Raw genomic sequence first — 15,203 nt, 5'->3', positions numbered from 1 at the left:
TGTGTGTGTGTGTGTGTGTGTGTGTGTGTGTGTGTGTGCATTTTTGTTTGAGGGTTTTCAATAAAGCAAAACGTTCTGCTAGATGTGATATAGGCTCAAAAGAAGATGACAAGAAACAACTGTATAAAAACAGTGCATGCATGTAACACAAAAGCTGGAACTAAACATTTAACAAAAAAGCTGTTATACGTAAAAGGTGAGAATAATAATCCCTCAGGAATATGATTCTTTCTCTAATGTCTTTAAATGTTAATGGTCTGACAGATAAATAAAAAATAATGGGTAATGAACTATATTAAAAAATGCAGCATATAAATAGTTATGCTACAGGAGACACACTTGGAAAGAAATGAACATGTGAATTTGACAAAGAAAGGATGGTTATTCAGCAAAATACCTGGGGCCAAGGAAGAGAAGAATACTTATATTAATTGCTAAAGGAGCTCCAATTGTAATAGAAGAGGAAAAGACAATAATAGTAGATTTGTAGTACTGAGGGGCTAATGGCAAGAGAGAAGGATTACACTGGCATGTATTTATATTCCACCAAAAACTGCTGTAATGGAGCTAATGAAAATTCTGGGAGAAATAATCAGCTTTCAGCAAGGAATATTACTTATAGTTGATGACTGGAATTTGATTTGCAACAGGTAAGATGTGTTTAGGGGGCTGCCAGAAAGGGAAATATAACAAAGGAGGGTGAATTTTTAAAGAAATTTATGAAAATATTTGGCATGGAAGCTGTGAATACAGTACTAGGAATTCAGAGTGAATTTACATATTATTCCCCAAGATACAAAAAGTGGACTAGGCTAGACAGAATTTACATTTCACAGGAAAATGTGCATTTAATTGAAGGTCATGATACATACCCAATGACTATTTCAGATCATATGCCAATAATAACTAAAATAAAAACACAGGGTATTGAAATAAAAGTGACATACTGGTGCTTGCCCACCTATTTGTTGAAAAGAGTGGAATTTAAGGAATGGGCAGTGGAAATTATCCAGGGGTTATTAGACAAGATACAAACTTCTAATGAAAATATAGCTAGGGAGTGGGATAAAATTAAAGTGGAATTTAAAAATGTGGCGGAAATTAAAAAAAAGGGAGATATGGTTAAGAAGTAACAAGAATTATTTAGAGGGACTGGCAAATATTAAAGTATTGCAAAATAGCGTGAATCTCATAGAACAAGAAGAGGAGCAACTATAGAATGCTAAGCAAAAAATAAAGGTTTACCTCAATAACATGCATGAGTTTAGAAAGATTGCTGTTAAACAATTTTTTGATAATAACTCTGGAGCACAAAAACATTTAGCACCATGACTCAGGCAACAGAAAGTAGAAAGGGCTGTCACCAAGCTTAGGGAGCCTATAATAAGGAAGATAAGAAGGGATCCTGTAGAAGTATTAGAATATTTCAGAAATTCTATGAAAGTCTGTATAAAGCAGGAAATATGGAAATCAAGAAAAGATACAAATGGAAATGTTTATGGAAGAATTAAATATGCCAAAGCTAGAGGGAGAGGAGGCTCAATTACTAGCAGTTAGGATACGAGGAGATGAGATAAAAATGGTGATGTATAACCAATCTACAGGAAAGTCCACAGGAATAGATGTTATTCCTGTGGAAGCTAGAAGGAAAAAACTGATAAAGATCTGGAAGGTTTTGCTTAATAGTATTTTAAAAGTAGGAGAAGTACCAACATCCTGTAAAAAAGCGCTAGTAGCTGTAATACCTAAAGAGGGTAATGGTCCATCAGATCCAGATTCATACAGGCTCGTTTCAATACTAAATCATGATTATAAAGTGCTTATGTCTATAATGGCTAAAAGAATGGCTAAAGTGATGCCAAAATTGATAGATATGGATCAATGTGGTTTTATGGAAGGTTGGCAAGTATTTGACAACATAAATGATCCAGAGGGAAGCAGACTGTAAGAAAATATCACTGTTGCTGGAGGGTCTTGATGCAGAGAATGCATTTGACAGAGTATGCTGGGATTTTATGAGCAGAGCAATGGAAACATTTGCATTCCCTGATAAAATTATAAGGTTGATTAGAAGGATATATGACAGATTGGAGGTGAAAATTAAAGTGGGAGGGTCCTCTCTGTCCTCTCTGATAATCTCTGCTTGAGCAGAGGAACCAGGTAGGGTTGTCCTCTCTCCCCTTTGTTATTTGCATTATATTTAGAACCATTGGCAAAAAAATAAGGCACTCAAAAATTCAAGGATGTAATTGGTATAGTAGTCAAGAAAAGCTGGCTCTATTTGCAGATGACATTATTTTATACCTGACAAAACCAGAAAGGGACATTACAGTGCTGTGGAACTTAATGAGACAGTTTCAAAACTTTTTGGAATACAAAAAATAGAAAATTAATGAAGCTAAAACAAAAACAATAGCAGTAAATTATTTACAGACATACAAATTGGTTGAGCAATATCCATATTTATGGGGACATGATAAAATGAAGTATTTAGGAGTATGGATTAAAACTGATACTGGTGTGGCAGCTAAGGATATGTGGGAAGAAACTAAACAAAAGATAATACAAACATTGAGAAAATGGAAGCTCTGTTATATTGCCATTGATAGTAAGATGCAAGCAGTTTATTTATTTATTTATTTGCATTTATTTACTGGGAGAGTCCACTGGGCTGAGGTGAGCCCATTTTCAGTGGAGGCCTGGGAGAAAAATTCCATAAACATAGTATAAGTATTACACAGTACATATAATATAATTTGCAACAAACAATTACATATACTATAAGGATACATTACAAATGAGCAGTATATTACAAATTCAATGCAGTACAATACAGCAGAAAACTAATTGACAGTACATTGTGAAAAACATACAGTAGTTCAATACAAATACCAGTCACTGGTTCCCTGGTTCTCCCCAGTTAAAATGTTTTTAGTCCCTTTAGTCTTATACACTGGTCAGACATATTTTTATCAACCAGAGGAGAAGTTGTGGATAGCAATTAATAAAGAGTTGAAGGATTTTATCTGGGAGGGGAAGACGGCAAGTGTCAAGTGGGATTAATTTATTCTTCCAATAGAACAGGGCAGATTGAAATTACCCGTTTTGAAGGGGTGTTTCAGAGCAACACAGTTAAGGCTCCTGTACATAGCACAAGCAGAAAACTATAATTCAAAGTGGAAAGAAATGATGATGAAAAAAGGAGGAAGCTCAAGTAACAGGGAGAGACTGGGATTTTGGATGCAGACCTTTTAAGGAGAACAAACAAAATCATACAGAATATTATATTCATAAGTAGAAGAAGGTCTTTTATGAACTAAGCCAACATGGGAATGGAGAAAGGTTAGCAAATTGCAGTAACTAGGGAAATAATTTATTTGAGCTATGATACAGAATTGGAGTTGCCTAGACATAGTAAAGCCTTGCTGAGTCTAATTATGATGGCTGCAAAAAAAGCAGTTACTAGAACATGGAAATCAGATTGTAAACCAACTTTACTAGAAGCAGCAAAGATAGTAGCAGAGATAAAACAACTAGAACTGAGATCTTTAGAAAAGTGTAGGAACAAATCACATAGGAAAATATGGGAAACTGTGGGATCAATACATGCAGAGGAGGCATGATGTTTAAAATAAGGCAGGATTTGAATGAGTTATGCAATGGTTGACTAACAATGACTGGATATGTTAAAAGGGATGTATAATGTTTGCAGCTAAGTTTGTGTCAGCACTTCTTCAGACAAGTTTACAAGCATGTGACATCAGGTATATATACATTACAAGAATAATTAAACAATTAATCTAAATCATTAATTAAAACATTAATTAAATAATTTGTTTAAAGAATTTATAAAAAACAACCAACACCATGTCATACTAAAAATATACAAATGCTGTGAATCCATGTAACTATAAACAATATATGTTTGTACTAAAAAAATCAAAATGAAAAATGAAAATGTATATTTAAATCTATAAACAATTAATCATGCTAATGTTTGGAACAACTAAATAAAACAGCTATCTCATTAGAGCTTTAAGTTTTAGAAGGCATGTAATGGAACAGGTCTCATTGAGACCTGGAAATACATAAGCGTTAGTTTTAAGTTGCCATAGCATAACAAGTAGTCGTATGGTACACGAGGTACCAAGATGACATTTTTATGATTATTAATGGCAATGATGAACAGATAAAGGAGTTAATGAATGCAATGAATTCTTTTACATCTTTTTTAAAATTCACTTTTGCATCAGATGAAGTATCCATTAACTTTTTAGACATTCTTATCTGTAAAGATGTACTTCAAGAACGTTTTGTTACTTGTATTTATAGGAAACCTCTGTACAGTAATTCTTTTTTACATTTCTCCAGTCATTTTCAAAAAAGAGGCATTGTTAAAGGCCAATTGGTCCGTGCCTCACGTATGTGCTCTGAGGATTACTTATTCAATAAAGAATGTTCCATACTTAAAGAAATGTTTTAAACAGAGGTTATCCCTGTAAATTATTTAATAATTTGATGAATGAGGTTGAATTGAAGAGAAAAAATGGATCTCTAGCACCCCTTTTACTGAAAAGTAACATGGACTTGCCATTTTTTAATCCGGATGGCACATCGGTTAATATCAGTAACAGCTGGGTGTCTCGCAGTTCTATTAATTATAGATCTAGCTTGTCAACCCAATATAATGAACTTATGATAGAGTTCAGGAATATCTTAAACATCAGTTGGGACTTGATTTTACAAGGCTCACAATGTCGTGAAGTCTTGGGTATGAAGCCGCAGGTTGTTTTCAAAAAAACACCATCTTTAAAAACATTATTGGAATGTTCTCTTCAACAACACAAGCCAAATAAAGGAATGTATAAATGTGGACATTGCAATTATTGCAAATATATTCAAACAGGTTCCACATTTCAAATAAGAGGGGTAAAATATTTCATTAACAATAAATATAATTGTCAGACTGAAGGGGTCGTTTATCTGGCGGTTTGCCAAACATGTTATGGTTATTACTTTGGTAAAACTGAACGCCAACTCAAACAGCGTATTTATGAACATCTATACGCCATTTCCAAAAATACTATTACAAACGCTCTTGCCAAGCACATTATGGAGAATAAAAACCATAAATTCCTGTTTACTGTGGTCCAAAAAATTAATAAAAATCCAAGGGGGGAGTCCTTGGAACCTGATACTTGAAGAACAAGAGTTGCTATGGCAACTTAAAACTAACGCTTATGTATTTCCAGGTCTCAATGAGACCTGTTCCATTAAATGCCTTCTAAAACTTAAAGCTCTAGTGAGATAGCTGTTTTATTTAGTTGTTCCAAACATTAGCATGATTAATTGTTTATAGATTTAAATATACATTTTCATTTTGATTTTTTTAGTACAAACATATATTGTTTATAGTTACATGGATTCACAGCATTTGTATATTTTTAGTATGACATGGTGTTGGTTGTTTTTTATAAATTCTTTAAACAAATGATTTAATTAATGTTTTAATTAATGATTTAGATTAATTGTTTAATTATTCTTGTAATATATATATACCTGATGTCACATGCTTGTAAACTTGTCTGAAGAAGTGTGGTGATTTTCCGCATGAAAGCGCTAGCAAGTAAAGCATTTTGGTTTTAACATTTCGACTGGTCTGCAGTTGTTACCTTTCTTTTTGTTTTTACGTTGTGGTTTATAAGTTTCGTAGTTTTGTGTCAGCACTGTTTGGAATGTATAATATTTGCAACTGAGATTCTGTCGCTATGGCTTATTTTCATTTATATAAATGTAACATTGCCTGTGTCATACATGATAATTTAATAACCATGTTTCTTGTTTTAAAAAAAAGTTCACAGTCATCTGCAAACTTAGTCAGCCATAAACCCTTAACATTAGCTTTGACCTCAGAGAAGTAGATATCAAATGGGAGTTGCCCAAGGACCGAACTATGGGGTACACTAGTAGTGCCAGGCCTTTTAGAGGAGGTAGAGCCAGCCAGCCTAACTTCATGAGTTCTGTATGTAAGCCAGTTTGTTATCCAACAAGTTACATATGTATTTGCATTTAGTTGGATAGGCTTATCAATTATAGCTGCATGAGGATGGAGTGAAACAACTAAACAAGGTTTAGATAATGTGGTGTGTAGAGATTCTTCCTCATCCATTGCTTAAGTAATTGTTAAGAAGTTGACCAGCTTATGTAGGCAAGATCTGCCCTTGACAAAATTGAACTGACATGGGTTGGGAATTTATAGGCTGCATATGACTTTATTTATCAATGCCAGGATGAACCTTTCCATGGCCTTACAAATGAGGCTGGTCAATCTAATAATTCTATAGTTGCCTGGGTCATGCAAATTCAAATGACCCTGTGCCCAATAACAAAATGGCACTGTCTTTGGTTCTTTAAGCAATCTCAAGTATGGAAATTACTTGCCTCCCCACTATTGCCACTACAGTTAACATTGACTGGAATACTCTGTGCTCTATCTCTCCAACCTCTAGCATCAACCTATTTACTTTTTCTGAACTTATAGCCTCTCCTACTCGCATACACTTTAAACCTAACTCCAGCTGTATTTTGGACTGGGTTCTTACCTCCCATCCTAATCACTATCATAATCCCACTCCACTACCTGACTCCCTTAGTGATCACCTCCCAAAGTCTATCCACTGCTGCTCCCCCCAACCTATTAAATCTCAAATGCATAGAGACTGCTGTAACCTATCCCACTTTGACCCAAATACATTCAAGCAAACTCTCTCTTCCATCAACTGGTCCTTCCTTCACAACCTCCCACTTGAAGAAGTTGTTCTAAAATTTAACAGCTTATTTCTCAACATTCTTAACTCCATGGCCCTCATCAGAAAAATAAGGGTTAAATCTAAATATGCTCCCTGGATTACAAAGATAGTCTAGTTGCTCAAACTGTAATGTATTGTAAATGTGTATAAGAGCGACCATGTAGCAGCTGCTGCAATGCCCTCCAAAGGTAGATTTTGAAGGAAAGCAGATGATGCAGTTTGAGCCATGATACAGTGTGCTCACAGTCTGGTGGACAATGGCTTCCCTGCAGAAGTGTAGCAAAATGTATTTATTATTTATTTATTTTATTTTATTTTACATTTGTTTACCAGGAAAGTCCGACTGGACACAGGTCCTTTTTCAGCAGAGGCCTGGGGAAAAAAGCTCCAAGTACAGTAAATAACTTTTACGTAATACACTTTGGAATTCATAGTAACAGTATACAGCAGTACAGCAGTTTTTAACAGTGAAAAAGCTAAATACATTTACATACAGTATTATATACAGTATTTAATTTCTGACATAGCAGTTTTTATATGTTCTAAAATTATGAATAATTACATATTTAGTGTGCTATGAAGATTCACAGGACTTCAAAGCTAAGGATGAAATACAAGTTAATATAACCGGTGGGTGAGGGTAAACGAAAGTATAAAAGAGAAGGGGAAAGGGAATATTAGTGGGCAAATAATGTGCTGAGAGAGAGGCAGTTGGCAGAGAGCAGTAAGTAGTCTAAAGATTAATTAAGGTTTTCGCAGTTACAGACCTAGGTTGCAGAAGGTGGATTTTAGGTTATGGATGTAATACAATCACATAGACATTTGGAGTGGGTAATTTTAGACAATCTTTGGCCTTTTTTAACAGAAGAGAAGGATACAAATAGTTATTTGTCCTTCTTGAACTCTTGTGTGTTGTAGATAAAATGAAGTTGCAGCACCACACTGATGAAAAAATTTCAAAACCACACATCTCCAAGTCAAGCCAAGTGAGTCAACACAGTTGCAGATACAAAACTAACGTATTTATTAAAACAAGAAAGAATTGCTTTTATCACAAGAAAACATTACTTTCCTCTGGTGCCTCGGCTACCAAAAGCCTTTACAGAGTACCTAATGCAGAGTACTAATGGTCTAGTGAAGAGGTTAAACTCTTTAGGTGCTTCACCCCACAGTGCTCCCACAGACAAGCCAGCAGGTCTGACATGAAATTGGCACCTCTGTCAGTCAGTATTTCTTTTGGGAAAACTACCCTGCTGAAAATCTCTAACAAAGCATTTGCCATCTTTTCTGTCTCAATGGAGGACAGAGCTGCCACCTCAGGGTATCTGGTCGGATAATTTACTACCACTAGGATATACTTCTTTCCTGTGGAACTTGGGGTACTTTGGCACTGCTTACAGGTCCTGCAGTATCCTGTTACATCCCTGGAAATCCCATGCTGATAAAAGTTCTGCATAATACATCTCTTTGTATGCTTTATGTCATATGACCTGCAAAGGGAATGTCACGGGCTATGGCTAGAAGTGCCAGATGGTAGGCTCTGGGCACTACCAACTGTTGTGTTCTCTCACTTTCTAGTCCTCACTCAGGAGTCCACTCTCTATACAGTAACCCTTTATCCCAGTATACAGATTCCCCCTTTCCTTGAGATGCAGGTGCCTCCCTAGCTGCCTCCCTCATGCCTTGTAATGCAGGGTCTGAGAGCTGAGCCTGTCTCAACTCTCTCTTTGTAACCCTTCCCAGCTCCACTTCCACAGGATGTCTGATATCCTCTGACAGTGGTGCCTCACTGTCAGCCGGGGTACTACTACTCACCTCTGCCCTTGCAGTCACATTGTCCAAGGAAACATCAGTACCCACAAGCAGCTATGGCTCACTTTCAGTCTTACTAATATCAGGTAGATCCCTCCCTGAAGTAGCCACTTCACACATTCTGGTTTCAAGTGTGCAGTCTGTCTTGGTTCCCCCAGGCCACCAGACCCACATGCTTGTCTGCAAGCGTGATTCTGTGTAACTGCATGCATACAAGGTACTGTATTTTCAAAATCATTCACTATCAGGACATGTGCATGGATATCCTCAAACACACCTACTTGCTTGCTTCCTTTTCCACCCTCCCAGTCAAGGTGAACCCTAGCTAAGGGTATTTGGAATGGGGTCCCTCCTAAACGTCTGACTGGAGTAGACTGCCCAAGCAAGTAGTGCTCCTCTTTAACCATTTCAGGCTTCACAATGGTTAGGTCACAGTCTGTGTCTTTCTTAGCAGTGGCCTGTTTTCCATCTAGTAAGATAGGATATAACTTCTTGTGGCAGTTTGGTACCCTTGTTGTCTCCAGACAACTTACTGCTGGCATTCTGTCATTCCCACTTTATTTATTTATTTATATTTGTTTACTGGGAAAGTCAGACTGGGCCAGAAGCCCATTTTTCAGTGGAGCCCTTGGAGAAAAGCTCCACAGAAATATAAGCAAAATACAATAATTAGTTAGTACAATAGTATACTTATAGTAAGATGCAGAATACACATCAACTAGTTAGTCTATACAAGGAAGTATTCAGTATAGTTTTCTAGTAGATACAGGTTCAAAAAGAAAAACACACAACTATTTCAGTAAAGATCCCTGCAAGAAAAATAAAAGTAGTACTGCGTATATATTAAATAATAGTTATGAACCAATGAGATTTCCTGTATATACATACATACACACACACATATATATATATATATATATATATATATATATATATATATATATATTGAGTAGTAATAACACTGAGGAGAGTGGGAAAATGAGGTAAGGCGTGGACAGTGTAATGAGAGAGTTATAGATATCTTGTCAGTCAGGTTTGGTGCAGGAGCAATGCCAGTTTTTGGATAGATGACTGGTGCATCTTACTAGCTTACTGGCTCTCCCACCTTTTGCTTCACACCTTGCCTCCATGGATATCTATATACTACATGGCCCCACTGGTTATATTTAAAACATTTAATCCTTGATCTTGGTCATGTACCTGAACTAGTGGCTTCCCCTGTTATTGGTGGACTCTGTTGTGGCGGTTTAGGCTGCCCACCATGGGTTCCCTTAGACCCATGTACAGCACTGGGTATCCCTTTCCTGGGCAGTGATGTCCTGCTTGATAGGTATAGTTCTCCCTTTTTCCCCCAGCTCATCTGCGGTATTACATTCTCTATCTGCCAACCAGATTCTCATGTCCTCAGGCAAAGTGCTAAGGGCTTGTTCCCTCACCAAAAGGCCTACCAGCCCTTCAAAAGTGGTGACCTGACACCCACTCACCCACCTATGAACATAAGTGCTTAGTTCAGCAATATATTCACACACACTTTCATCTGCTTTGCATCTCTGCTCACAAAACTTTTCTATAAGCTTCAGGTGTCAACTTAAAACACTGTAACAAACAATTTTTAACTGTATTATAATTTAAGCACTCAGTATCAGAAAATTTAGAAACAGCAGTTACAGCTTTACCAATGAGAAAGGGGGTCAGGAAACATACCCAGAGCCCTTGGTCAGCATTATACTGTGTACAAACCCTTTCAAACATATGAATAAAACTATCAAAGTTATCACCCTCTGTAAATTATGGAAGAAATTTACTGACCTTTATTGCTTCTGGGGTTCAGCTACTCCCTTCCCCATTACCTCCAGGAACCCGGCGAAGACTCAGCATTTCCTTTTCATGTTGCCTCAGCCTCTCATTTTCTTCAGCTTCCAAACAACTCAGTCTTTCATTTTCTTCAGCTTCCAGACATTGCTGTCTCTCTGCTGATGCTAGTTCCAACTGTTTGGCCTCCATTTCAAGTCTCTTTAACTCCAGTTGGATTTTTAAGTCCTCTGAGGCAAAGTTGAACTGTCCATTTTCTGAGAGTTGTACATCCCCAAGGCCAGTCTGGTTGTCCTCTTGGTTGCTGGTATGTGATGCAGCTGTGGTTAAGGATGCTATCATTTCTGATTTAGTCAGGTTTACCTGCACCAGTCCTTTGGATTTGCACATCTGAGCCATTGGTCCTTGTCAGCTTGCCATAATCCTTTGCTGACATCCTTGCCTGCTCTCCCTGATTTACTAAGCTAATAAAAAAAAATAAATAAAACTATTGTGAGATGGAACTCCAAATGTTTACCATGTGGCTGCTGAGAGTACAAACACATTCTTTACTGACCACTGTTTACAGGCTACAGGCGTTCAATATCCACACCACTGAATCCCAATATGTGATGTGGTGATCCCACCACTGCCAGCCAATAATGTGATGACCCACCACTGGACCAGTAATCAAGGAGCCTCAATCCTCACCACTGGCACCAGTGGGGGATGCACACTGGGAGGATGACAAGTACACACAGTATTTCCAGATGCAGCTCTCTGCATCAAGAGCAATTTCCCTTAAGAACACACACAGACCACAGTCAGTCCGGGGTTAGTTTCTCTCTCTTTCTCCAGATCCCCAGTAAGACTCCACACTGACACAGTTATAGAGTTGAGATCTCAGCTGAGTGGCCAAGCCAAGACCTCCAGCACCCTCTCTGTCCAGCCAGTGGTTCATGTCTCTGCACAAGTAGCTGACACACACACACTTTAAGGTTTGATTTACACACACACACACACACACACACACACACACACACACACACACACACACCTGGGAAAGGCTGGCACAGGTTTACTTGCTATGTCCCCTTTTGCCCAGACTATAAGGTAGTTATCACTGCCACCAGCCAACTCCTTATCAGCTACTTTAAGGGTCTTAGCAACGGGTGTCCAATCTTACTGTGTAATATTAATATTAATACAAATGGTAGTTTGACCAAGAGCAAGGCTATTAGGAGTGGCCCACACAGTGTCACCAAATAAATACACAAGTACTCTCAAAATTTAAATATCTCTACACAAATCAGCCACAATGAAAATTTTAAATATATTTAATAACAAATAATAAAAGAACAAGACAATACTAAATATATATTCACAGTGACATCAGAGTTCAAAATCACAGGAAATATTTAAAACAACATTGCAGGAAAGCCTCAAATAAATAAAGAAAATTATCTAAACTAAGCTTCACTATATTCCTGACTGAATCTAAGAAAATTACTATACCCTAGAAACTTATTATGGAGCAAGGCAGATGCTGTGGTGAATGGTTCTTGTCAGGTCCAAGACATAATGCAGAATGCACTGTCTTTCTTAGAGACTCCTCAAATTAATATCTGAAATATTACTGCTGGGATAGCTTGCAGAATGACATAATTTCTTGTCACCTGACTCTATCCCATGTGAAACCCCCACTGCTGGAAGCTTGGCAGTATTTAGCATCTACCTGTGATAAATACATAGACCTCAGATCTTTTGCAGATGCTGGAAGTCATAAAACAATTGCATTCCTTCATACTTTCAGAGGTAGCAATTATTTCACTCTGAAGTCAATACAGAACACTTCTCAGCAGACTTTGTGTCTCTGGTCTAGCCTATAAAGTAATTTAATTTCAACTCTTTTTTTGAGGTTAACCTCCTGCATCCCATTTTCCACTGTTAAAAATATGTACATTTAAACTGTTACAATAATGCATGTACATTTCTGTTCTATTCCAGTAGGGCACTCTGTGGTTACATTTTTAGCACAAGCACTTTATATAATACCTTTTTAACACACGTCTGTACAGCCCAATTTGATATGCACATGACATACAGCTCTAATACAGTTGTAACACAAGCATCTTATATAAATCATGTTGACATTCACAAATGGCATATAATTATTTACAAAATTCCAGATGCCTGTACTGGCAGTATCTCCCTTTGTCACACAGATCACATCACTGCACAGCACTTTATAAACTAAATTGGATTAAACTACTCAATCTCCTATCCATCAGCCAACTAACTTTCATTCATTCCATCTTTTACCATCCAGACAACTGTCCGTCACTCAAGAGCTTAGTGTAGCCCTACTCAAATGGCAGGCTACTACGATCCTCCAATAAACTAGTAATCAATTTAACTAATTCTAATAATTGTTACGGTAACTCTATTCTCCAACCAAATATCTAAGTCTTGGAATTCCACGCCTCAGAAAATGCTAAATTCTAGCAACACATCCATATTTAAACTACTGCTTAAGGAACACCTAACCAAAAACTGGCTTTGCTCCTGCACTAATCCTAGCTGATCATCTGTCCTTCCTTGTTCTTACAACCAAAATATCTCTTCCCTTACTAAATTATAACATCCAGTCTCTCACGGAATTCCAATTTCTCTGCTATTTTTATCTACCTATCTCAAGCTTCCTACAGTTTCATTATATTTTCTCTGTCTTGTACTTCACCTCAATATCACTGTTTAGAACAAGTAACACTAGTGTAGCAACAATCAGATATATTCTTGAACATATACCATACATGTATCTCATAAATATTTGCCACCAAAACCATGATATTGATCTACTGATCAGTCATTTCTCTATGATGGCTCAAGCTATTTCATGCTAGTTTATTTGTTAGCCTTTTTTTTCCGCTTTATGTTACTGTCTCAATTTTTATTGTTTATGAATAAACTATTTACTACCTATATTTACTAAAGTATTATGTATTCTTGATTGTTATTGATTTCTTATATTGTTTGTAATGTGGTTTTGTAATGGAGATTTTCTCCTCATGCCTTGGATGAAAAAGGGCCACTGGCCCAGTCGGACATCCCCAGTAAACAGATGTAAAATAAATAAAAGAAATAAATAATTATTAACCAAGGGATGAGTAAGGCTAATCTCTATCCAAATATCTTAGTTTAATGTTGTTGTTGTCTTTCGGCTTTTCCTGGTTAGGGGTCACCACAGCGGAATTCCGGTCCGCTAATGATTGGCAGTAGATTTTCATGAACGCTGAGGTGCCAGCTCGACATTCAACCTTCAGCGAAGGCATGCTCATTTACGCATGTCTTTCGAATGCCCACCCAGCCACAGGGAGGACATGCAGACTCCACACAGAAGGCAATACCTGCACTCCAGCCAAGAATCGAATGGGAGAAACTCTTGCTGTGAGGCAACAATGCTACCGCTGCACCACCGGGGCTTTGACCAAATATCTTAGTTTAATATGAACACTAAAAGGGAAATTGGCTAGGCTAAAGTGGCCCACATGAGCTGCTAGCATTGTACTTAGCTATGAACCTATGAGGCTATAAAGCATAGTACATGAGTATAGGAAGTGGGAGAGGACACGACAGTGAGTAACAGTCGGCTAATAACAAGGAGGTGTTGCTATAAAACTCAGTGATGAAATGAATAATGCTTCCTCTTCTTCCTCCTATACATAAAAAAATAAAATAGAACCTGGGATAAACAGATTGTCAACAATCTTATAGTCATACTGTGTACTGTTTGTCAGCATCTTCTATACTTTTTCATGTTTTCATGACTGACTTCTTTTCTTTTTCTAGATCAGCCCACACTTAAAGTTGATATCAAGACTCCTAATGCAGTCACAATTTTGGATTCAGAGTTTTCCTTTTCAGTTTGTGGCAGGTATGAAAATAATGTGGCTGATAAAACGGTATGAAAATAATGTGGCTGATAAAATGGTATGAAAATAATGTGGCTGATAAAACAGTATGAAAATAATGTGCCTGATAAAACGGTATGAAAATAATGTGGCCGATAAAACGGTATGAAAATAATGTGGCTGATAAAACGGTATGAAAATAATGTGGCTGATAAAACAGATGCAATAGGTAGGATATTGTCTCCAAAATTAAATGCTGTTCTTCTGTCAGTAAAAGGCAATATTCACCTAATATTAATTAATGTATTATTTCCAGAACATTCTATCCACATGCAAACTTAACAAAAAGACAACCTTTGAGATGCAGCAACTTCAGTTTGTTTGATACACAACTCTTCCACAAAATGTTGCATAGTTCTTATTGTTGTCAATTATATTTGTTTGTTTTGGACTAGGAAGATGTATGCTAATCCAATCAAAGGTACTGTACAAGGAGCAATATGCCGTACTAAGTATACACGTTGGTACCAGATACCAGATTTTGCTTCCAGCAAAACTTGTTTGGAGTTTTCTGGTCAGGTAAGGCATTTTTTATTTTTCGTGTTGCCTACCAGAGGAAACTCTCTGCTTCCCTATGGCCATATTATTTGGAACAGCTGTCATAAATGTATTTTGAATAAGTATATCTGCCATTGTTTTTTTGTCAGCTGTATTTCTTTTTTTATATAAACACAGTTGTAGCACATAACTGTCTCCAAGTGTTGGGATGTTTATGAGGAATTAAAAAATATATATATATATATTTCTCACAGTTTTACAGGCTTTTCCCAGCTTATCACACAGATATTCTCCTAGGAATCAAGACTTGTATTCCCCCACT

The sequence above is a fragment of the Protopterus annectens genome, chromosome 2.part1, assembly GCF_019279795.1.
Source record: "Protopterus annectens isolate FY-2018-M chromosome 2.part1, PAN1.0, whole genome shotgun sequence".
Lineage (NCBI taxonomy): Eukaryota > Metazoa > Chordata > Ceratodontiformes > Protopteridae > Protopterus > Protopterus annectens.
Note: the sequence above shows the minus strand (reverse complement) of the source record.